The 25,470-nt window shown below is 40.3% G+C and overlaps 1 pseudogene; it reads right to left on the minus strand.

The window, feature by feature from the left end:
* Positions 1–7,852: 7,852 nt before the first annotated feature.
* LOC142872788 (uncharacterized) lies at positions 7,853–7,973 on the minus strand (annotated as a pseudogene).
* Positions 7,974–25,470: the final 17,497 nt, after the last annotated feature.

The raw sequence follows: 25,470 nt of genomic DNA on the forward strand, positions 1-25,470 counted from the left end.
TTTTCAGAAGTTCCCCCAGGTGATTCTAATATGGAACCAGGGCCAAGAACTTCTGCCTTGAAACACTACTCAAAGTGTAATTAGAGAGCCCAGGTTAGGATTACCCACATCTCTCATTAAGTATGTGTTTCCCAGCCCCACCCTAGACCTACTGAATCAGGAACAGGCCTAACTTTGCAAGCTCCCCGGGGGATCCACATCCTCACTGAAGTTTGAGTCCCCCTGCCTGTTTGAAAAATCTTCAACTTCCACAAAGATTTATTCTTCTTATCTGAGGAAGATGGAGTTTATATTCCTAAGAAAATGCAAATACCATGACATAATATCCCACATACAATAGGTGAAAAGAGCAAGATGCAATTTTAGCTTCTATAACATTTGCCTTTTTTAAATAATAAAAATGAATAGTTGTATGCATATCTTGGTAGCTGGCAGGGAGGACCTTTTATAATTTATATCATGTACACATAATTCCACTATTAAAAAAGAGTAAAACTGCAAAATTACAGGGAGGGAAGTCATAGTAAACCTTAGTGTGAAAACATAAACTAAGGCACATTAAAATATTTAAGAGTTAGAGCAAACAATGATTCATGAATCAGGCAGCATCAGACTAGAAGCGGTTCAAAGCTCCACAAAAGGCATGAGGAGAAACTTATAGAGTGAATGAGGAAGCAGAGCAAAAAAAAAAATTTTTTTTTGAGTGGTTAAAGTGGAGCAGTTACCTTATTTGGATTATTCCAGTGGAAAGTCTTTAGAGGTTAGTTGATGGCTCCTGATTGGTAAAGCTTACGTTTCATTTTCCTAGACTATGCCTGTTTATTAGGACGTTTCAGTTTGCTTATGTGAGAAACCAAGGTACTGAAGCCACCTCCCAATTATTTTAACTGTAGTTATTTATACCATAGAGAGAGTTATTGTATCAGAATTTCTTTCTTCTGAACAGCTTTTGATTTGAGGAAGAACAAGTAGAGTCTATGTCATGAGGACTAGGGAAGCCCAAGAAGGTGTGGGGAGGAGGGCCAGGAGAGAACATCAGATCCCCAAAGTCAACCTTCGCCAACTTCATGTTTTTGCCTACAGTCAGTCTTGACCTTGATTTACAATCTAAAAGATGAAAACGAACCAGTATGTACCCCACCCCTACTTCCAGATGCTGTTATTTAAAAAATAAGTTGGGGTGTTTTGCCTTTTCTAGGGTCCCTTTAATATAGTGTTGGGGGAGGGGCGGCCTCAGCCATTCAGGTCTCAGCGCTCAACAAGCTGTGACATGCTGCCTTGAATCCTTACAGCCATGAGGTGGCAGCAGCAATCCAGTTTCTGGTCTGGCCCAGGAGAGGCTGAAGTAGGATGGTTTTTCCTTTAATAGTGGTCACAGAACTGTGGACATTTAGACATGAAAGAACATCTCTCCAAAATTCTACTGACAACCACAGATGTTCAAATGGAGGGAAAAGAACAAACAAGTAAGAACACTTCATAGTCAACACCATGAATTCAATCTAACGAAGAGAAAGAAATTGTGACATTTCCTGGCATACTGTGTGCCAAGTACATTATGAAATGCCTTGTATGTTATCTCATTTGATCATCAATACAACCTTGTGAGATGGATGCTAATGCCTTTATTTTGTGATGCAGAAACTGAAGCTGGGATAGGTTCAGTAAGTTGTCTGAAGTCTCAGAGAAAGAAGTAACACAGGCAGGATATGAACCCAGTGTGACCACCTAAGTCTGTGAGCTTTTTATGTCAGACCATCTCTCAGGCCTCTTGCATTTGGGAGCTTCAGACACCAGTCAAAATGGGTTCTGAAAGATTGCTTGGAGTTGGACCACAGTATGCTTGGGGGCAGGGTTTACCACCCAAATGGCAGGATTGTGATGGTTGGGGACTATGATTATTGTTTGAGGACCGTGTTTTATGTCCCAGTGCTTGTGTAGTCACAAAAAGTAAGAGATCAAGGGTGCTTTCTAAATTTGAACCAACTGAAAAAATCAAGGGGAGCTTCTTGGAATCAGAGGAATCCTGACGTAGAGAGAGAGTTGTGTCCCGAAGAGGAGCTAGAATGCTTGTTTTTCTAGGACAGTATGAACCTAAAGTAAATGACAAGTGTTATGTCATGTGAAGTGTAATCGGGGAATCTTTATTAGTGGGAGAGTCCTCTATTCTTGTTGCCTTCATTACGCATTAATATACTTAAGTCTCTACCTTTTAATAGTATCTCTTCACTCTCATTAGGTAGGAGAAAGAAATTATCTTCTCATACTTTCCTGTGCCTCTTTTCTCCCATAAATTTCCCAATTTGGGCTGGTTAAACCCCATTTTATCAAGTTTAGTAATTTACATTCTGCCCTTCAACTATAAATAAGAGCAGTTGCGATACAATTAGATAAAGTTTTAGAGTATTTAGTACGCAACTGAGCAGTATGATTGGTCAGTAGGGAAAACATGTCATCCTCTATGACTAACCCCATGTCCTTGTAAGGACACTCACCTAAGTCAAATGGCTTCTCTTCTCAACATGCTCCAGATCAGGCAATGTTTGATTTATTTGCATCTGTACACAGCTCTCTTATAAATATTTTGTGTTTTTTTTTTAAAGGTTCTATTTGCTTTTCCTTATTTTGATTGTTAGAAGAAAATAGGCCTCATTTGTCAAATACTATTTATTGCACCGTGCAGTCTGGACTCTTGTAAGTTTGTGCTACATCTGTCACCATGGCTTTTTTTGTATTGCATTGCTTGGCTGGTTTCCCTGTTTGTTAGATCTCAGGTTTCCTCCTTAATTGGATTTGTCTTTGTGTTTTGTTAAAATACATCCTCGATAATTTCAGAAATTGTGCACAGGGAGTATATTTTCCAGGGGTTTGCATGTCTGGGATGTCTTCTTGTCTCTTTGATTGAAATTTCATGAGGGAAATGTTCTTTTAATTTCCCTCTTAATAGTTCATAGTAATTCCTTATTTTTATCTAGTACAAGGCACTGGAATTAATGTTAGTTGTGTCTCACATCATTTCTATTGAAATTATTTTAGTACTATTTTAATATTTTTAATAAAAGATTATATGAGTAAATTATGGTCTTAAGTGAATCTTTTTGTCTGTTTCCAGTAAAAAGAAACACTTACTACAATCAAGGTGTCAGCTGGAAAAAAAAAAAAAAAAGAAAAAAGAAACACTTACCATTTCCTTTAGACCTTTGTAATATCAGCTAGACATTTTTTCTCATTCTATTTTGTTACTGTAAAGCCTTCTGGAAAGGTTTTTAAAGCAGTATTTCTGTCATCATTTTTGAGTCCCATTTTCACAACTTACTTAGAAGCAAAGAGTTTTATGAGAAACTATGTGAGGCCTAGAATGAGTGAAACACTAGTCTTTCAGTAAGATTCAGAAAATAAAGTTTTCCAGTAGACTTAATGCTAGAAAGCCCATCTGTGCAAGAAAGACCCCCTTAACCCACCAAGAAAATGCCTATGGGTGTCAGAAAACTCCCTTTTTCCTCTATAAGAGACAGAAAATAGTTAAAGCACCAATTTTGTAGATACTTGAAATAAAGCATTTGAAATTGCACGACAGCCTTACCTTTGAATTAAGGCATGAAGAAGATTTGTCAGAGTTTTTGAATCTTGAGTTAGACAAGAGCATAGGTTTGAATGGGTAGGTTGCTGACAGTGAGGAAGTGCCTGGGGAGACCTGAATGGAGGAGCACTCCCCTTTAGAGTTTGTAGCAGTCCTTTATGCTGGACAGTTTCCTAAATTGTAAAGCCTGGGGGTTGTACTTAATGGAATCTGTGTGCTTTGCCAACATGACAGTCTGAGGCTCTGAGGGACAGTGGGTCTATATCCTCAGCTATTTAATGTGTGCAAAGTATACAAAGATGGACATTTGGGGGGAAACCTAGGAATATTGGTCCATAAAAGATTTGTCCCTGTGATTCTAGGTTTTAAAGGCTAGATGGAAGAAGGAAAAAATAAAAAATTTAAATGGGTATCAAATATAGCTATTAAAAAAGGAAAAAGAAAAAGCATGAAAACTCTGGGGATATTGAGGTAGATTTTTAAATAGGGTCCCGTGAATCTCTGGGTGTCTGTGTAATAACACGGAGAGGGAGAATAACAGATTTTAAGGAGGAAGCCTCCACTACCCCCTTTCCTCCTGAACTGACAGAGGAACCATGTCTCAGTATTCTATGTTAATTAATCAGTGAATCAATTATTTTTGGAGACAGAGTCTCACTGTCACCCTGGCTAGAGTGCCGTGGTGTCACCATAGCTCACTGCAGCCTCAAACTCCTAGGCTCAAGAGGTCCTCCTGCCTCAGCCACATACTAAGAGTTCTAAGCTCTCCTAAGCACCTAGACTTAAAACCTGACATTACTTTGTGTTAAAACAATTACTTTGGGGATTATCTTAATAATGAGTTTTTGATATCATGAAAATGCTAACTAATTACTCATAAACTGCATATAGTAGGCAGGCTTCGAGTAATTCTCTTAAAAACAAATATTTTAAAAGATTTCATGTGCTCATTGAGTTCTCTTTCTTGAGCTGCAATGAGCAAGGCTCAGCAATGCTTTAGTCTAGAATCATAAAAGTTAGAGATGATGGTTTTTCTTGAATGAGGTTCCAACTACAATTGCCAGGTCTTGACCACTCAGCCATGCGCACAAGAAGTTGTCCACTGTCGCTCTGCTGGTCAGCCCTGCCGCTGAACATTGTTGCATCCTTCCATTGCAGCAATGGAAGGCAAGTTAGGAGAACAAAACCACTTTTCTTGAAAGCAAATATGCCTTTTTAGAGGTTGGAAAATTGGAAATGATCTCAAGATGTCTGTCCCCCTGACAACAGTTGGCCTGAGAAAGGGCTGTACGAAGCATTAGTTGTTCCTTGAAGTAAATCACTATGAACTCGTTTAGCCTCAATTTAACCAGCCAGAGAGTTAAGATAATTCCTTCTCCCCAAACTCCTATCTTCAAGAGACAGAGATAATTAAGGTTATGTAGTGGTGGGGATACATCAAAACCTAATAGCATCACTGTGGTTTAAGCCCAATCTTAAGATAATGTGAGTTTTGTGTGACATTCCCGGCAGTGCCCCAAAGCACTGCAGAAACTTGGGCTACTTGTGTGTCCTCAGAGATTAAATTGCACACAGTGTCACTTTCCCAGTTGTACTGCATTTCTTTCCTGACTCTAACCATCTCTCATTATTCTATATTAATTAATTAATTTTGGAGACAGAGTCTTGCTCTGTCACCCTGGCTAGAGTGCAGTGGTGTCACCATAGCTCACTGCAACCTCAAACTCCTAGGCTCAAGTGATCTTCCTGCCTCAGCCTCCTGAGTAGCTGGAGCCACAGGTGCATGCCACCTTCCCTGGCTAATTTTTCTATTTTTTTTTTTTGTAGAAACAGGGCCTCACTCTTGCTAGACTGGTCTTGAACTCCTGACCTCAAGCAATCCTCTTGCCTTGGCCTCCCAGGGTGCTAGTATTAACAGGCATGAGCCACCACACCCTGCCTTAATTTAAATTGCCCATAATGGGCTCCAGGTATTTAAAATGATCTTTTAAGTGTATAAAAGTTTTTCCTGATAAAACATGGCTTTTGACTTCTTCTGCCTTGCCTATACAACTTACTCCTAAGAAAAGATAGATAGGTAGATAGAAGATAGATAGGTAACGATAGAAAGATCTGACTGAGCATTGATAAGACATAATACAAAAAAGAGCTTGACAAAAAACTAATGAGATCCTTATTTCTTAAAGTCACCCTTACTTTGTGTTTCTAAATTTCTTACAAAAATAACTCAGTTTCTAGAAGCAGCTTGGCTTCATAGAGACAAGCCCAGATATGTAAGATAACTGCTGAACCTGGGGTGTGATAGGAGGGGCGTGGGAATGCAGTGAGATTTTAAGTGCCTTGCCTATCACTGATAACACTGTCGCCATTCAACAAATAATAATTTTCTTAAAATCCAGCTTTAGGGCCAGTCTTTGTATTCTTTTCTTAGTCCTCCTTAAATATATTCAGCTCATTTTTTCATTCGCAAATAGATTCCTTCCCCAAATGTTCACTGACAGCTTACCAGGTGCCAAGCTCAGCGCTGGGCTGGGGAGTCCAGAGGTGAGTAATAAACTCCTGAACCAACAGAGACGCATCTAGTGATGGACAGTGTCAGTGACATCGCAGAGATTTTTCTCCTAATAGGAGGGATCAAACCAGGAACTTGGATGAAAGAGTGGGAGACAAAGAGTCAGAAAAGGGTGCAAAATAAATAAGAGGGATCTGTGGGCCTGTCCATCTACGTCTCATTGTGGAGTGGAGTTGGCTGCGGCACCACTCTTGACTCTGTGGCTGGAGACCAAGGTGAGGAATGACATCCCCTCCTTAGTTCTGGCTCCAATCCAAGTGTAGCAATGCCTTAGGAATTGCTGCCTGAAAACAAAGAAAAAGAACAAAACAATAACCGCAATGAAATAAAACCCTTAGAGCTAAAGAAAAACAAAACGTCATGATTTGTGCACTTTTCTACAGAACCGATTTGTTCTGTGGTGGAAGACAGAGTCTGCATTTGATTTCTACAAGATATGCAGTAATGGGTTATGCACTCCGGGGGAAAAACTATTCTTAAGGGAGCAAGAAGGTGATGGATTCACTTCCGCGGTGAGGTTTATAATATGTGGCAGTTTTAGTGCGAGCAGGTATTTGCTCTATAGACTTGGAGAGCCCGGCATTAGCAGCAGCTCCTTTCTAAATGAAGAAGAATGCGGCTCCCGCTCTCACTCTGGTTATTCGTCCTCCTGGGGGTGAGCAGGAAGACGAAGTGTTTTCCCGATGTCGTGTTGGCGTGCCGCGGCAACGTGCACACGGCCGCCGGCAGCGCCTTTCCGCGGCCCGGGCGCTGCTGTGCGCGCTGGCAGGCCCCGTCTCCTCCTGGGCCTGTGCGGAACCGAGTCAGGGTTATTTCCGCTCCGTGTTCAATGCTCCCTCGCCATTAGACGCTCTACGATTAGCTGCTTCGCAATTAGACGCTGGATGTGTGAACATGCCGTTTCGTGGTCCCCGGAGGCCGTTTCCTGTCCTCGCTCCTCCAAGCCTGCTGTTCGGCTGGTTGCAGTTTAAGCGGGGCTAAGGAGAGGCGGCCCTGCCCGCCAGCTGGCTTCCCCCAGGGCCGCCCTGCGGGCCGCTGGGGGCCGGCCGCGTCCTCCGCGTCTCCTGGAGAGGTGACTTCATTCCAGCGGGCTCATGCTTGCTAACTAATCCTCCTAAGACGCTGGCTGGCTGATAAATTAAAATGCCAATTTATTTATTTACTATTAGAAATATACTTGCCAAGCAGTATATCTGTGTCAGCCCCTCGGTCTGTTCTCTTCACACAATTAAAGTCTATTTGGAAAACCAAATTATAGATCATGAGCTTTCTTGGTGAGGGGGAAAAAAAGCCTCCTGAACGCTGCACATTGGAATGTAAATTGAGACAAGTTTTCTGGGAGGCAATTTTTTTTTTTTATGTGGGAGTTTTCCATGGAACAGGCCTGGTGAGTTCCTCGTCTGTGTCTCCCACCAGCCCTTGGACATTTCTTTGGTGGTGGTGGCGGCTTCCCTTGTCACTGGCTGAGAACTTGGCTGCCCCCTGGCTTTTCTGCTGACTCTTGGAGAGTAGATTGGCCTATGGTCTAAATCACAAATGCTGACATGATTTAGAAATGAAGAGTGTCCGAGCTATAAATCAAACTTGTCTTCCTTCACAGGTAAGATTTCTTCTTCCTTCCTCCCACCTGAGGCCTGTGGTAGGGGAGCCTCCTATCCTTTGCACAGTGGTTTTGGTCACCTTCTCTTTCTTTTCTTTCCAGTCCAGGGACCATCAAAAATTGCAAGTCGTCACGGCCGGGTATTGGGAAAAGTTTTCGATTAGCAATAATGGTGCCTCGGATAAACCTCATTGGCTACTATACCTCCAGTGCGCACAGCTACCTCCCTCTCTCATTCCTCTGTCCCCCTCTTTCTACTTGCGAATTGTGTCTTCTGGCCTCTCAGAGGCTGGAACCTGGCAAAGGAAGAGGTTACTGAGCTTGAGGTAAGAATCACTGTGCTCCCCACCCCTTCCCCCATGGGGGCCTCACCTCACAGCTTAGCCAAAGACGCCCTTGTCTCACATCCCCTTCCTCTTCCAAACTCTGAGGCCTTTTTTTAGCCTTTGCCTGAGAGGTCCAAGGTAGGAGGACTAGCTTGTATGTCTATCCTTTGAATATTTTGTTCAGGCACCTAACTTTGGTGCAGAACATCTATTGCAATTAAGATCTATGTACATTACTTAGTGTGTGTCTGTCAACTATTTCCTCAGACTAAATTCCTGGAACTAGAACTGTTAGGTTGATCAATGTTAGTTAGTAAGCATAGCAGTGAAGAATGTGGGTTCTGGAGCCTGTTGTTTCCAAGCGCCCAGGGTCAAAAGTTTAGTTTAACATACTAAATATATGCATTGAAATCCTTAAAGATGTTCATAACAACAGCAAAGGCCTATTTAATACTTTCTATACACCAGAGGATATGCTAAGAGCTTTATCTACATTAAGTTTAATTTCTCAACAATCCTGTGAATTATATATTATCATCATCTCCATTTTGTAGATAAACCGAGGCAAAGAAAGACAGAAAAACTTGCCTAAAGTCACACCACTAGAAAATGATAAATCTAGGATTCCATTCAAACAGTTTGACTCCAGAACCCACACTCTGAATCGCTATGCTTACTAATGCTCATGGTATGAAGCAATGTACTTGGATATTAATTGCAATATTTCCAATAACTTGAAAAAACTAGATACAATCATGTGTTTGATAATAAGACATTGATTAAATAAATAATGGTATATTAATATGCTAGAACCCAAAGCTTTTAAACATGTATTTTAGATGAATATTCACATATAAGAAATATATAACTGCTCCAGTAGTCAGGGAAATGCAAATGAAAGTAAGAAGCAGATACCATTTCTCACCCATCAGACTGGCAAAAATGAAAAGGAGCCATAACATGCAGCACTAGCAAGGTTGCAGGGACAGACAGACACTCCCCTATACTCTGATGGGAGTGAGAATCCTTACTACCATTTCACAAAGAATTTGGCAAGAACTTCTAAAATGTTTGAAAATGTGAAATATGCATGCCCTTTTATGAAAATATTATTTATGAGAGTCTATATTATAGAAAGTAAAGTATGTACATAAGGCAAAAATTTGGAAATAATTGAAATGTCCATTGATAGGACAATGGCTGACTCATCATGGTGCATCCATGCTATGTTATATTAACACAGCTCTTTAAAATAATGAATTAGACCTTGATTTATTGACCTGAGGAATGTCATGAGAGAAAAAAATTGCTTTCATAATAATGTGTAGAGCAAGACCCCATTTTTGTAAAGATAAATAAGAATTTTTGTATATGTGTATGAAAGTTTGTATAAGCATGGAGAAAGGTCTGTATGTTTACAAACCAGGATAATTTGGGGTCTCTCAGGTAGAGAGCAGAGAGAGAGAGAGAGAGAGAGAGAGAGAGTGGGTGTGTGTGTGTGTGTGTAATTTTATACGTCTTTGGATGGTTATATTGGTTGCAGTATTTAATATTTAGACATTTTAAAATTTTATTAAAGAAAAAAGAATATTAAATTATATAAAGATATTTATGATCTATTTTCAAATGAAAAGAATATTTATACACATATATCTGGATAGATCCCATTTAAAAAAACAATTCAAAATTACATGTATATGTGTATGTATGTATGTTTATGTGGATATAGAGGAAAAGCCTTGAAGAAATATAAAGTTCAGAGTATTAACAGAGATTATTTTTGAGTTATGGGATTTTTATTGCTTTGATCTGTCTGTATTTTCTGAATAGCAAGCAATTAACATATATTAATTTTATAAAGAAAAAACTTAGAAATAATATATAGAGAAGTAAAAATGGGGAACTGGCTTATAAGAAAAGATAAAGAGTTAGAATTGCATGTGAAGTGAAAAAAAATATTTTTAAGAGTGTGATGGGTGAAATGGAGTCTGAGCAAAAAGTTGGATGACCATGGGGATGGTATATTTGAGCAGTTAAATGCCTGAAAACACTTCCTCCATTAGAGGGCGACATCTCCTGTGTCCTTAGCCAACAATTTTCTTTTCACATTATATGACCTAGAAAGATTAGAGGAAGAGTTGGAATTTTGAAATTTCTTTTGTTTCATAGAAGCTACGTTTTCCATCCAAACTGCTCTGGTTTTTTTTCCCCAAAGAATGCTGATATATTAGGTCATTAAATATTAAGTGTCCGATTTGGAATCAAAAGTGTAGTTTATTATATTTCAAACAAGAAGCAGTACAATTAATCAAAGTGTGCACCTAAACTATCGACACAGTCTTGCCATCTTAACAGTAGCTTGTTTATGCCAGCAGGGAAGAAGCCTCAAAATGAGTGGTAATGAAATCGCGAAAGGCATTTTCCACAGCTTGTTGAGAATTGAATATTTTTCCTTGCAAGAAGTTATCCAAAGCCTGGAAGAAGTGGTAGTCAGTTGGTGCAAGGTCTGAGGAATGGTGGATAACAGAGAGTTTCCAAGTCCAGCCTCTGTAGTTGAGCAGCATTGTTTGTGCGATGTGTGGTCAAGTGTCTTGCAAGAGGATTGGCCTGTCTCTATTGGCCAATTTCAACCGCCTAATCACACACATCCTCGTCATTTCATCCAATTGGTTGCAGTAGACATCCACTGTAATTGATTGACCAGGTTTCGTGAAGCTGTAGTAGATAATGCCAGTGCTGGACCACCAAACACACACCATTAGCTTTTTTTTAATGAACATTCGGTTTTGGACTGTGTTTTGGCACTTCATCTTTATCCAACCATGGTGCCAAACGCTTGCGATTGTCAGAAAGAATCCAATTTTCATCACAAGTGACAATACGGTGTAGAAATGTTGGGACAGTAAAGAAAGGCAAGCTTCAAGATGGTTTCTCTTCTAACATTCATTTAATTCATGTGGAATCCATCTATCTAGCTTCTTTACATTGCCCATTTGTTTCAAATGATCCAATATTATTGGAACAGTAACATCAAACCTTGCTGCTAATTCATGCATAGGTTGAGATGGATTCACTTCCACTACAGCTTTCATTTCATCATTATCCACCTTGGTCTCAGGTTGCCCACGTGGCTCATTTTCAAGATCAAAATCACCAGAATGGAACTTCTGAAACCATCGACATACTGTGTGTTCATTAGCCACATCCCTCCCAAACACTTCGTTGATATTTTGAGCTGTCTGAGTTGCATTAGTTTCATGATGGGAATCATATTTGAAAATAACATGAATTTTTGACTTATCCATGGTTTCACAAAAGTTGCTTAAAAAATTTGCAAGATAATCACAAGCCAAAATATGTGTTTGAAAGACTGAAGATTTACTCTCACGATAAAAATAAAACAAGGAGTGTCAAAGTGAAATGTCAGAGATAACAACTGTGAAACTTAGTACTTAAGGAAATCGGACATTTCATACTTAGTAACCTAATATTAGGGGAGAAGATAAAGAATTAGGAATAGAAGTTTAGCAGGAAAAGAACAAATTCAGGAAGACTTATAAATGCAGCATGAATGGAGTGCAGTTTGATATGGTGCAATTGATCACAGAACAATCCTGACACAGGACAGTATGGCATAATGAACCTGTAGTCACGAAGCTGTTTAAACATATCCATTGAGAACATCAGGGACTAAAGTACCTGTGTCATGGGAAGCTCTGGACTTAGCTCTTTCATCGAAAGACAGATAATGTTTGTGCCATTGTCACTTGCCATTTGCAGAACTTTGCAAGCAACATTTGGGGAGAGTAGGGAGTTGGGGTATATGCAAACTTCCATAGTATTAACAGGGAAAATGGTTTAGGAAAAATAAATAGTTTGCATTTCTTCTTTATCTTGATAATATCCAAACCAAAGCTTTGGCTATTATAGAACCTCAGATCTGCTCTCTTTTCAGGATATAAATAATATATGGAGAAAAGGAAGTAAAGTAATTATTATAAAATTAGATCAATTTAATGAGTAAAAAAATCCTACACTGCTTTGCCATTTAAAATTGTGTGTCAAATTTCATACATCAGACTATATCATAAAACTGAAGCTGTGAAGGCCAGACTAGAATTCTTGCTGTTTTTTAGAGGATCCTGTTCAGGAAGAGGACTATAATATGAAATGAAGAATAGATAGCAATTTCTTTTTTAGTGTCCATGATGTCAGTTGCACAGTGTTGAACTCCATTGTTTGGGAAATGTCAATGGTCCCTCTTTGGTCCAGTGTAAGTGCGAGGTTAAGAGTTGAGGGGAGGGGCTACGGTGTAGTGTATTGTGGCTGTTTAGTGGTGGTATTTCCTGGAAGGCAAGTTAATGGTGAATTCAATGCCTTTTCCTTTTATGTCCCTTTTTGTTTGATATTTTCCATTGTTAACCTGAGGTGGAAATAGCCCAAAAGAAAAAAACTGAAAATAAAAGCTACAAGTAAAAACTCTATTTGGTCTATACCAAATAGAATAGAAAAACCAGACTTTTGGCTTTTCAACATCAATTAAAGTGGATGCTAGGGAAGATTCTTCTAATTAAGTACTTCTGTAAAAATTCATGACATGTAGTCAAGAAATAATCATAAACCTAGAAACTGATTTTAAAGGAGAGCTTCCTTGTGTTTTCCTCTTCCCTCCTATTTTGGAGGATTAGATTTAAGTGCTCGTTTATAAAGTCGCCCTATGACCTATTCTCTTTAGTCTGTCCTCACATGATCCACTGACTTTTATCTCTGATCTCTCTTTGTCCATGGGAGCCTTTTCCTCTGCCCATAAACACAATCTAGTCTATTTAATTCTTTAAAACTAACCATCCACCCAACCCAGAAAACTGTCCGTCAGCCTCCAACCCTCTTTACCACCTGTCTTTATCTTTAAGTCTGAATTCACTGGAGGTGTAGTCTGACTTTTCCCTACTGCTTCACCTCTCCTCTCCTCAGTCATTTCCAAACTAGCTTTCGTGTTCACCTCTCTACTGAAGGAAAAAATGACCTCAGATGCCAAATTTTCAACCTCTCTGAGCTCAAAGGCACTGACATCATGATCCCTTCCTCTTTCCTGGAATTCTCATTCCTTGGCTTTGGCTTTTTCTCAGCCCTTCTTGCTGGCTCAATCTTTTGCCTGTCCATAGGATCTGGTGTTTTCCAGGTTGTGTCCTCTGGTTTTGGAATAATAGAGTGATATTTATTCATTTCTGGTACTGGGCTAACATCAGGGACACAAGGATGACTAAAACATCATCACCTGTTAGGAATCTTTGGACATAATTGTCTAACATTTCCGAGCCTCAGTTTTCTCACGTGACAATAGATGTCAGAAATACTTGAGGCCCAGATCTACCTTTCCAGCTCCCAATGGTACATTCTTAGCTGCAAGCTCAACGTGACCAAAAGCAAATGCCTCAACATCCTCCTTCCTCAACCTCTTCCTTTCTCAACAGTCCCTCCCATGGCAGGAACATTTGTCTAGACACAAGCTAGAAACCTGGGAATCAACCTTTGTTTCCCTTTCCTCAACCCACACATCCAGTAAACCTCCAAGTTTATCACTTGTCTATCAGAAATATTGCTTGAAAACCTGCCACTTCTTCACTGCCCAGACCTCCTCATTTCTCCCCTGGTCAACACTATACTGTAGTCTTTTTCTCCTTTCCTCTAAGGTCTACACCAGGCGACCTCAAACGACAGCCCGTGGGCCACATGCCGCCTGCTGAGGACATTTATCTGGCCCTCTAGGTGTTTTTGCTGCCACTGCCTGTCCTGCTTAGCAGCCGACTCGTCCCAGGCCCACAGTGTGCACCCTCCAACAGTCTGAGGGACAGTGAACTCGCCCCCTGTTTAAAAAGTTTGAGGACCCCTGGTCTACACTAACTTCAAAATTCATCCTCACCATGCTGCCAGAGTGACTATTTAAAAATTAAATTTGATCATGTCTTATTTGCTGTAAAAGACTTTAGCCGCTCCCACTGTCTATAGGGTAAAGTTCAATCATTTGTAAAACACTTGCTGTTTTGTCCACAACCACCTCATCTGGCCTCACATTGCTTCCTTCCCCCCCCCCCCCCCCCCGGCACCTCTCGTCGTAGCCACATGTGTTACCAGACCCTCTCTGAGAGGAGTGAGGTCCCCGTGCCATGGTTTATGCTGTTCCTTCTGTTTACAGTACTTTCCTCCTATCCCCCCACTTGGCAACATTCCCCTGGTTTTCAAAGGACTCTTCTTACTTATGTGGGGCCTTCTTTAATCCTTCTCTGGAAGAATAAATTGCTCCCTCTTCTCTCATGTACTCCCAGAGCTCTGCTCCCCCTTTGATGTGCAGCCTCATCAGATTGCTCCTGTAGATGTTTGTGAGTTATCTTATCTGCTCACTGAGCCAGGACTGCATTCGGGCATTTTATCCTCTCAATAGCTTATCATGGTCCTGTGGCCAGAGCTCAACAAATACATGTAGCATGAAGGGAGTAATAAATAAAAAAAGGAGACTGCAGACTACTACCAGGTCCGAGGTTATAGGGCAAAGCCAGTCTTGTGTTGGTGTGAGCATTGAAGCGATATTAGTTCCTGGTCCCAACAAATCCCAGAGCATTCACCACTGTAACTATCTAATCCTAAATCCTGTGACCGTCAGCCTGGAGTCCCAGGCACAAAGCCAGGAAGAGAACCAGTGGTCCACACGAGGGCAGCACAGTCACTTCCACAATCCAGGTTTCTGACCCCTAGGGTCCATGAATAGCCAGAACTATGGACCCTGCTTTTCCCTGCCTGAGACCCAAACCCAAGAGGCTTTCCTTTTCCTTCTGGGCTATAGAAGGCTTTAATTGTAATGTGATTAAAATAAAAGCATGTGTGGAGGTTAATCATAAATTGTTTGCTCCCAAGCACTGCAGTAAGTTTATATTGCTCATTGTGTTCCTAAATTATGAAGCCGATTTTCTGCAGAAACAACACTGTCATGCACCCAGATGGGCAGAGCCTTTGTCTGGTGGGTCCCCGGGGGTGTACAATGAGCGCCAGACTGCATTTCATGCTCCCTGGGGGTTTATGCGGGTTAAAGACAAGTGGCTGATTATTCCCAGACCCATGCATAGCACCAACAGCAATACTAACTCTCGCACAAGGATTTTCTTTCTACCACATCCCACTTTTAAGAGCAGGCGCCCACAGCTGCCATTCCTCTCTACTTGTTTTCAATAATGTCTCTTTAGTTACTTTGTAAAAAGATTCTCAACTGAGATTTTTCTTGCTTTCTTTCTTCTAAAGTGTTTATTACTAGAAGATTCAACTTTCAGGTTCTCCAAAGAAAATTCTTCCCTAGGAAAGGTAAGAGGTTAAAAAAGATGTAGCTAAAATTAGTTTCTTTTTTTGGCTCTGCAAAAGTGATCGCAGCAATGGCAATAGTTGGAGGCAATAACTTAACAAATGGCTTCAGAAATGAGCTCTTCACTGTAATTTGAAAGAGCTCTCTATGAATCCTATTTTATAATTACTGCCTGATTCTTATGGGGCACTCAACAGCTTGAGTGTCTCCAAGCCTCGCCCCTCAGGTGAGCCTTCTGGTTAGCTGTGCCCAATTTGACACATTGCACTGAACTCTCACCCTAGGGTTTATTTGCTGATGACTATTTAATTACACCTGCCAGCCTTCAGAAATCTCAATGACTACGAATTGCAATCTTTTCTTCTATTAATCTGCCTGGATTTCTTTTCATCTAAGGAAATCAAAGTGTTTCTCATTGGTTTTCAATATACCTAGAGGAACTTGGTTAGAAGAAATAGAGGGTTAGAAGAAAATAGAGTTAAGATGATGGTGATTGACCTCCCCTAGGTCATTCTAAGTCATCAGTAATTGGGGTAAGAATTTAGAGATTTGGTTAGCTTGCTTTGCCTAGTTAAGATCAACTTTGACCATAAAATCTGAACAATATTGTCTGTCATCATATGGGCTCCCCTTGTCCTTGCTTGTGTGTGTCTGCCGGTATTCAGGACATACTCCCACAGTTAGCACTTCCCATCTCGAAAGTGCAGAAAGCACAGGAGAACTGGGCCAAAGTGTGTCCACAAACTTCCAATAGATCCTTGCGAACTTCATGCTCATTACCAAACAATAGGACCCATCAAGCTTCACAGAAGAGTCTGTGGCTAAGGCATTTGGAATGTAGACTGGTATAGCTTCTACTTTTTCTAAGAAAATCTTTGCTGTAAATGAGGCTGCATGCTCTGTTGAAATGGAAAGAAAAGGGGAAGGAAGGAGAGGAACAGCAATGATCTAGAGTTTCATTAATGTTGCCACCAATTTCTGTGGAATTATCAGTGAATTTCTATTCTTTAATAAAAGGAGGAAGATTCTACCAAGTTGATTCTTTCGAAGTTGGGAAATGCTGGGTGGTGGTAAAAGGGGGAGGGAGAAGAAGGTAATTATGCCAATGAACAGCTCCTCCAGATTGGTCAGATAAAACATGCACTTGCTAATTGAGATAAATATTAGAAGATGAGGAAATGAACAGAAGTACATGCTTTCTCCCAAAACAGAGAAACCAATGTGGCCATGGGTGGAATCTGTTTCTAATATTTGTACTGTGATAGTCAAAGGTAGTTTAGACCTACGTATAAAATGTGACACCAATCTGACCACCTAGGTAGTCTGAAGTTAGCATGTATTTTGGGGAGACTTTGTTCTGTTTTCAGTGCCCTGGAGGATTTCCAAAATTGTTCAGCTAAATTTAGGTTGTCCCTTTAATTACTCCTTTACCATCACCACCCATTACCGCTTCTGAATGATGACTTTGTGCATTTTTCAATTAAGAGTAATGAACTGCTCTCTTAATCTAGTTCCATCATTCAACTTTGTTCCAAGGAGATTCTTTATAGACAATTTCCATTTTAATCAGAAGTGAATGGAACTATTGCCTTTAAAGTGGACCATCTGTGGGTTTACCAGGAATTTTATCAACTTTGATCTTTATTCAATTTAACTTTCTGCCAGAGCTCCAGTAAAGCTCTTTCAAGCCGGCAGAAAGCAGAGCTCAGAGGCGAAGTAATACCCTTGAACTCCCGGGGGAGGCCTAGGGGAAGCCAATTGGGAGGGTGAAAAAAGGAGTGTGTGGACAGAGACTGCAATGACAGTCTCACTCTAGGTGGCAGTGGGGAGCTGAGAACATTCTGGAAGAGCCAAGTCCTCAACATGACTCCAGTTTGAGATTCCTTCAGCCTTGCAAGGTAATCTTAGACACTCCTGCCCCAGTGTTAGTCTCACAAGCTGTGATGCCAGCTTGGGCTGAAAGTGATGGGCGTATGGAGGGTCCAGGCGCTCCCAGGCTCTGCAGCAGGACCAGTAGACAGGTGGGAAGGATCCACGGTGGCATCAACACCCAGCGTAGGCGGATTGGGCAGCGGGCAGAGCCTTCTGGAGTGCAGCTTGTGCACACGCAGCAGAGGCTTTGCTTTTATAGCTTCCAGATTACTTCTCTGGCCTTTGAAGTGGAGCAATTTAGGATGCCTGCAGATTTCTCTGTGTTAAACAAATGCTGCCTGCTCTCTGTCCAGGAAGCCTGGATCTTCCTGTCCTCTAACTCTGCTGTTTCCAACCCCTGGGCCAGGGACCGGTACTGGTCTATGGCCTGTTGAGAACAGGGCACACCGCAGGAGGTGAGTGGTGGGCAATCCAGTGAAGCTTCATCTGTAGTTACAGCCACCCCCCAATCCATCGCATCACCGCATAAGCCCCACCTCCTGTCAGATCAGCGGTGCCATTAGAGTCTCATAAGAGCACAAACCCTACTGTAAACTGTGCTCGGGAGGGATCTAGGTTGTGCACTCCTTGTCAGAATCTAATGCCTGATGATCTGAGGTGGAGCTGAGGTGGTGATGCTAGTGCTGGGGAGCAGCTGCAAATACAGATTATCATTAGCAGAGAGGTTTGACTGCACAATAAATGTAATGCGCTTGAAACATCCCGAAATCATCCCTCCTCCACCACCCAGGTTTTGGAAAAATCATCTTCCATGAAACCCATCCCTGGTGCCAAAAAGGTTGGGGACCACTGCTCTAACTCAGTCTATCTTCTACAGTTGGACAGGAAATATTCTTGAATAGCCTCAGACCTAGTCTATTTCGTTTTTTTAAAAACAACTTTATTGAGGTAAGTGCCATACAGTAAGTAAATGGCACAAATCTAAAGTGTACTATTTCTTAAGTTTTGACATATGTAGTTACCCAGGAAACTGTCACCTTAACCACTATAGTGGTAGTGAATGTTTTCTTCACCCCAGAGGTTTCGTAGCACCCCTTTTATGCCCTCCCTGTTTTTGCCCCATCATCAGACAGTGGTCTGATTTCTATGACTATAAATCGCTTTGTACTTTCTAGGATTTTATGAAAATGGAATAATCTTTTTTTGGGTCTGATTTCTTTTACCCAGCATAGTTATTTTAAAATTCATGCATGTTGTTACTTATATTAATAATTCATTCCTTTTTATTGCTGAGTAGTAATCCATTGTATGGACATACTACAATTTGTTAACCTGTCGATGAATCATTCCTTTCATTTTGTTTAATAAGATCATAAAATGTTAGATCTATAAGGGGCTTTATAGATCACTCAATCTAATAAAATCACTGTACAGATTAAATAACTGAAGCCAGAGCACTAAAGAGTGTCCTTGGTGTTCATTTAAAATTCAGGTTCATAGCTCTTCCTGCCATTCGATTCCAATGAAGGGTGGTCCCTGGGATTCTGCTCTTTTAACCACAGACTCTGGCGATTCTAATCCAGATGTAGGGTCTACTGTACTTAAAGACAGTTAAGACACCAACTAATTTAAATCGTTTGTTCAAGGTCATAGAAATTTAGGAGCAAAGGCTGGATATAAATTAAATCCACAGTTTTGATTTCTAAGTTGAGGACTCCTTCCATTACATCATGCCAACACCAAATAACATCAGCCACATGGAAGCCTGAGGCCATCTGGTAGCATGAATCACTTTGCCTTCTAATGAAATAAAATGACCCAGCTCTAGGATTCTGAGCACTTTCATGCATTTCCAGAAGAGGGCACTAATAACAAATCCTTTCTTTTATGCTTGTATTCTCTTTCTCCCCTCTCCTCCCCCTCTTCCTTTCTTCTTCTTTTTTTTTTTTTTGTATGGGGATTTTTGGGGGGTCACCATAGTTACAAATACGAAAAACAACAATGTGAGACACCCAGGGTGTGGGGGAATGATTTGACCTCAATACAAAGCGAAGGCCCCCTAGAGAAATGTCCTGACTTCATTACATTTTTAATACAATCTTCCCTGTAAGTGCTGTCACTTGCTGGCTTCTGGTCTCTAATTTTGTGAGTCAGCACTTTCTGTTAGTGACTTTCTCAAAACTATAGCGATACAAGGGGCTGGGCAGAACATGCAACAACAAGGATGCTGAAATTTAACCAAGGCTGAAGACACTTTGACCTTTAGGAACAGTAACAAATATCATTCTAGTTATATTAGTTCCTATCTCTTTCCCTTGAATATTTAGAGAGGAAGCCACAAACCCTCCCTTGGGTGTATTTTTCCCTTTGTTTATTGTAATCTCACTGACCTTCCTCCAAACTCTGAAAATTTGAACTCAGACAGTAAGGCCTGAAGCCCAGAATTGATACCTGGTGGCTGAGAATGTTGCTTCTAAGCAAGGATGTCAGGATTGCAAAAAACCAAGCATTAACATTATCAGTTGAAAGAAAAGGGAACATGAGTCTAACTCAAGCTGTCAGAAAATTTTAATTCATCTTTGATAGTTTTGGCATGTTCCTAACAATACTTTCATGATGAATTGGGTAATTCAAATGTGCTTGCTACCTTTGAAACCCTAGAATGAAAGTGAGCTTTTGCCTCAATGGGATGAAATAAGATAAGGCTTTGAGAACTCAAAAGCTGCCTGGGCGGCACTGTGAGAAGGCGCACTGTGTTCCCAGGCCTTCCACGCTCCCTTCCTCTTCATTGGAACCTCTCATCCCCCTCTTACCAGGCATGGGCATCCCATTGCTCTACTGATTAGGTCCTTAGTATGAGTTATCAAGAGTCTTAAGCATCCTGTGTTATCTACATTTACATTGTAACGTTAATTGTGGCACAAAGGGTTTTGTCTTTGAGTCACAGACTTGGTAAGGAGACAGAAGATTGGTAATTAGAAGTTCTAATCTGTGTTCATCTACTTATCACTTGTGGGCCTTTAAGCAAGTCATTTAACCTCTATGAGTCTATTTCTTCATCTGTAAAATTGTAATGATGATAATAATATGCCCATTTGTGAGTGGCTGTGGGGATTAGAGATAATATATATAAAGTGCCTGGTCCATAAATGGTAATTAAAGGCATGTCAGACATGCAGGTGCCAGGCATTTAGGTGATAGAAACTTTGGGGCTTTTTCTATTGACAAGAGAACTTTTCTAGTACAACTGAAACTGCAATACCCAAATGGAGAGTGGTAGTTGCCTATTCAATTAGGGTGGTTCTAAATGTCATGCCCTAATGCCACATGTCTACCTAATTTGTCTAAACATGTGCCTTGTAATCAGGGAGCTTGAGTCTTTGGATCGTTTATGAGAGCCATAAAACTAACTGGGTGAGTGTTGAATTGAGAAGGGACTCTGGTGTACTTGTGAGGCTAGCTACTTCAGGGTTGCTACATTTGAAACACAATTATAGAATACAGACATATACAGAATGACAAGTGATTTGCACAAGCCTGACAAGGAAATTAATCTCATTACTTTATGGTCACACTTCTATGACAATATAATTTGTTTTTCCAAAATGTATATCTGTGTTTATGCATATCTACATGCTCCCTGATGGCCTATTTATATGCCCAAGCAAAAATATATACAATAACAACTGTCTTTTTAATAATCGAGTTTGTTATTTCTTGCATGTGTTATGACACAAACATTCACTGTGATTGCTGTTCTTGGGTAATGAGAAGCTGTGATAGACATTAACAGAAGAGGCTTCAAGTGGAAAGTTTCCCTGGATTTTCTCACTGCCTCCCTCCAAATTCGATATGCTGCAGCGTTTTTAGTTTTGTTGTTATAGTGTCAGGGTTGAGACGGATCATATTGAGAATGAAGACACAAAGTGCTAGAATCTAAAAATGTGCAAACAGTCATCAGGAAAAATTCTGAAGAAGTGTCCTAATGCTTGGGCAAGGTTAAAAGCGCTTATTCTTGGCATCATTGCCTAAAATCAGTAATTAGTAACCCATTGATATGGTGGTATTTGTTAAATTCCTACACTGTGGGTAAGGACTACTGATATTGAATTAAGCCAGTGGAAAAATATACTGCAATATTCACTCTAGCATAGATTTCAGTCTCTGGGAGTAGGTAGTTTGCCTGCAGCCAAATAGTTCTTGAGAATCAATAACCTTATTAGCCCCTGGGGACTGGAATTCTATACTTAGCAGAGTGGTACAGTTGCTGGAACATCTGCCCATGGGCACCCACCTTAGTAAAGAGATAATTTTTGTAGGATTTAAAGCTCAGAATAATTCAAAAACAGTCCTCCTGGTACTGAACAACTATTTATCAATCTTACAGCTGGAATCATTGCTGTCCCTGCCCTGAAGCTTTTGTTGAAGTCTCCTTCCAATCAGTCAGTTCAGGGTTTAATCTGGTTAATCCCGCTGAGCTCTGGAGTTCTTTTACTGCCATGGCTTTTCCTTAGCCCAAGAAGGGAGAAAATGTTTAGATTCACGAGAGGTCTGTGTTTTCTAGCACACTGGGCAATGTCAGAAACGTGGCAAAAAGGAAGCAATTTTTTTTTTCTTTTAAATGAGAAATACTGGTAGTTTCTCAAACTCAGATAAAATTAAACTATGTATGCTTTCTGCTCTGTGGTATAACTGACTGCCAGGTGTGTTGCAGAAGTTGGTTGGTGATGATAATCAGGTGTGTTGTCATTTCCCCATTTCCAGAAGTGCTCAATTAGGGCAAATAGTTGGTACAAAGCACAGGGAGTGTAAAACTAGGCACCCATGAAACTCACATTAGGAGATTGTCTTTGCCCTTCTATCGACTTCTTTTTCAATCAATCAACATATTTGTGAAAATTAATAGTGGTCTGAATTGTGTGAGTGGCATAAAAGGGATAGACTCAAGGTAGTTTTAAGAGGATTTGGAGACTGTGTTAGTTTCTTGGGGCTGCCTTGACAAACTGCCACAAACTTGGTGGCTTAAAACAACAGAAATTTATTCTTTCACAGTTCTGCAGGCCAGAAGTCCGAAATTCTTTAAAGCACTTGGGTGTGAATGCTTCTCTGCGTCTTCCGGTTTCTGGTGACTTCAAGCGTTCCTCTAATCTGTGCCCTGTCTTTAAATGACCTTCTCCTCCTTCTCTATCTTCTGTATATGTCAGATCTCCTCTGCCTTTTTCTTATAAATGTGCTTGTTGTTGGATCTGGGGACCACCCAGATAATCCAGAATGAGCTCATCTCAAGATCCTTGAGTATACTTTTAAGGGCCCTTTTCCCAAATAAGGTCACACTAACAAGTTCAGGATTAGGACATGGACATATCTTTTGAGAGGGCACCATATAACTCACCACAGTGATTAAATGGACATGTTTGATCGCTTAAGGAGGTTCCAACAAGGATGAATCCCAAATCTCTGGCCAGGACAAATGTTAAGATTGTGGTGGCAAATACCTAGACAGGCAACATCAGAGCAGATGCCATTTTTGTCATTTAGTTTTATACACTGACTTTAAGGTAGGGGATAGAGGAAATAGAAACTTGATTTCCCAATTTTGTCTCATATCACCCCAGTCTTGAGATTTCCAGTAATGCCGGTCCATGTTACTTCATTAATGGTGATGAAAATAGATAAAAGGCTATAGCTATTTCTGAGTTGGGCCTTCGATTATTGCAATATCTTTGTAAAATTTTACTTTAAAAATACTTCAAGATAAATAGTATGATTTATGAACAAAATTAATTTTTCATTTATATCCTGGAAGCAGTTAGCATTTGAAGTATCCTGATCAGGAATGCACACTCCAGGCATGATTACCAAGCACTTCAAATATTGCCATGGAAATCCGTACACGAGGATTTTTTAATTAGCGTAAGAGATGTAAAAATAACTTCACTAATGAAATGACTCTCAAATCCCACCACCCTTGCATAAAAACGTACAGGAATCTGGCAGGTCCAGCCACACACTTCTTTTGGAGCAGCACTCGGGTGTAGAGCTCCTGTAGTCTTGGGTCCCACACTTCACAGAACACCAGTGCCTGGTCAGAAAGTTGCCTGTTCCCACCATTAAACATCATGACATCCAGCTTGGAGTGAGCCTTTTACACTACCCCCCCAACACAACCCTGAATGAGTGAAGATAGACTTTCTTTTTTTTTTTTTTTAAGATAGACTTTCTTGTGCTTTAATAATTGATACTAATACTTCAAAGGCATCATCGTTATTTGATATTCTCATCTATAAATGAATTGTATGTTTGATCATTTAAGTAATGTTATTACTGGAAGAATAGTAACTTCAAAAAATTTATTTATTGGCTGGGCTCAGTGGCTCATGCTTGTAATCCTAGCACTCTGGGATGCCAAGGGGGGAGGATCATTTGAGTTCAGGAGTTTGAGACCAGCCTGAGCAAGAGCAACACCCCGCCTCTACTAAAAAAAATAGAAAGAAATTAGCTGGATACCTAAAAATTTATAGAGAAGAAATTAGCTGGGCATGGTGGTGCATGCCTGTAGTCCCAGCTACTTGGGAGGCTGAGGCAGGAGGATCGCTTGAGCTCAGGAGTTTGAGGTTGCTGTGAGCTAGGCTGACACCACGGCACTCTAGCCTGGGTAACAGAGTGAGACTCTGTCTCAAAAAAAAAGGTATTTATTAAACTTTTGTGATTTGAGGGAGTTACAACAATGTTTCATGGGTTTAGAAACTACAACAAGGCATTAGTTCTAGTAATTTAACAGTGCTGTTGGTTCTGTATATCATTAAGTTACCCCTGGGGTTATACTTCTGAAGGTGTCCATATTTTATTACAAAAAAATGAAAGAGATTTATGGAAGAGAGATCATGGAAATACTGTAGAGTGAAATTCTCTCACAAAAACATTTTATGTTTCTAAGATTAAAATTTGCACATGGAAGTGACTGTGGCTTTCATAAATGAGGGAAATGTGTCAGTTTTAGAGAAGACTGCAAGCAAAGAATGTAAAATACTAGCTACCTGCTTATAAGTTTTAGCTAAATCTTATTTTCTCCCTATTTGTTTGGTGAAGGAATTAAAGACCAGGCAGAAATAGGAAATATGCTGAAACTTTTATTGGAATCATCCTTCTAAAGAAATTTATGTGATAACAGAAAAGTATCATTTAGAATTACGATTTCTGTTGAAATAGAGTCAGTAAAGATCACTTAGCTACCAAGTCTGAGTTAGGTCTGAAACTGAACAATGGAATAGGCTCTTGGACAGAAAGTTTTACTCAGATGGGAAGAAGAGGAGGAGGAAAATAAGGAAATGGAAACAGGCCAAAGGAAAGATAAACCCAGTGAGGAGATTGGATTCTTGTCGTTATGGACTCATGGAATCTTAGCAACAGAGTTTCTGTAAAGGTTACTTTATTCTGTTCCCTGGGCCATATTTTAGCCTGCTGTCACCCTTGCCTGCCTCTACTTCAGGCATTGTTTATGATTCACACTGCTCTAATTGCTAGGATGCTTCATTCTATGCTCAGCAGAACAGGTCATTTGGATTTGATGGGTCCTGGTTCTGTCCTCTAGAATACGTAGAACAACTCTTCTCCCTCTCTGGCCTGACAGCCTTTCAAATGTTTAAAGACAGCTACCATCTCCCTTCCCTGTTTTAAAGTAATGGACATTCAGGGATAGTTATAAGCATCTGAGGTTCTGGATGTCAAGGCCATTGTGGGGAATTTCACACCAGCTCTATCCAGACAATCTAGGCAGAACAACCTGACAGCCTCCAGGACAGCCCTAAGACAGATTTACTTGTCTTCATTGGTTCTCCTCTCAGTTTGTTTGCAACAAGACTTAGCAATAAAAATTTCTAATGTGATTCTGATTGCTTTGTTCTCAAGTGAGAGCTGAATAAAGTCTAGTGGTCATGAATTGGGACAAGATTTTTCAATCACTGTTTTCATTCGTTATCGGGCCAATTTTACGTCCTTGATTTTATGATGCAAAAAGAATGAATTCAATGCAACTAAAAGATCACCATGATGTTTTGGTAAATGCTTAGAACAAACAACAAGTGGTTCTTGCATATTTAATTGGATTACAGAAACACAGCTCAAAAGGAACTTGCAGTTTTGAGCGTAAAATGGCAGGTATAAAAATTA

The sequence above is a fragment of the Microcebus murinus genome, chromosome 8 (genome assembly GCF_040939455.1).
Source record: "Microcebus murinus isolate Inina chromosome 8, M.murinus_Inina_mat1.0, whole genome shotgun sequence".
In the NCBI taxonomy this organism is placed as follows: Eukaryota; Metazoa; Chordata; class Mammalia; order Primates; family Cheirogaleidae; genus Microcebus; species Microcebus murinus.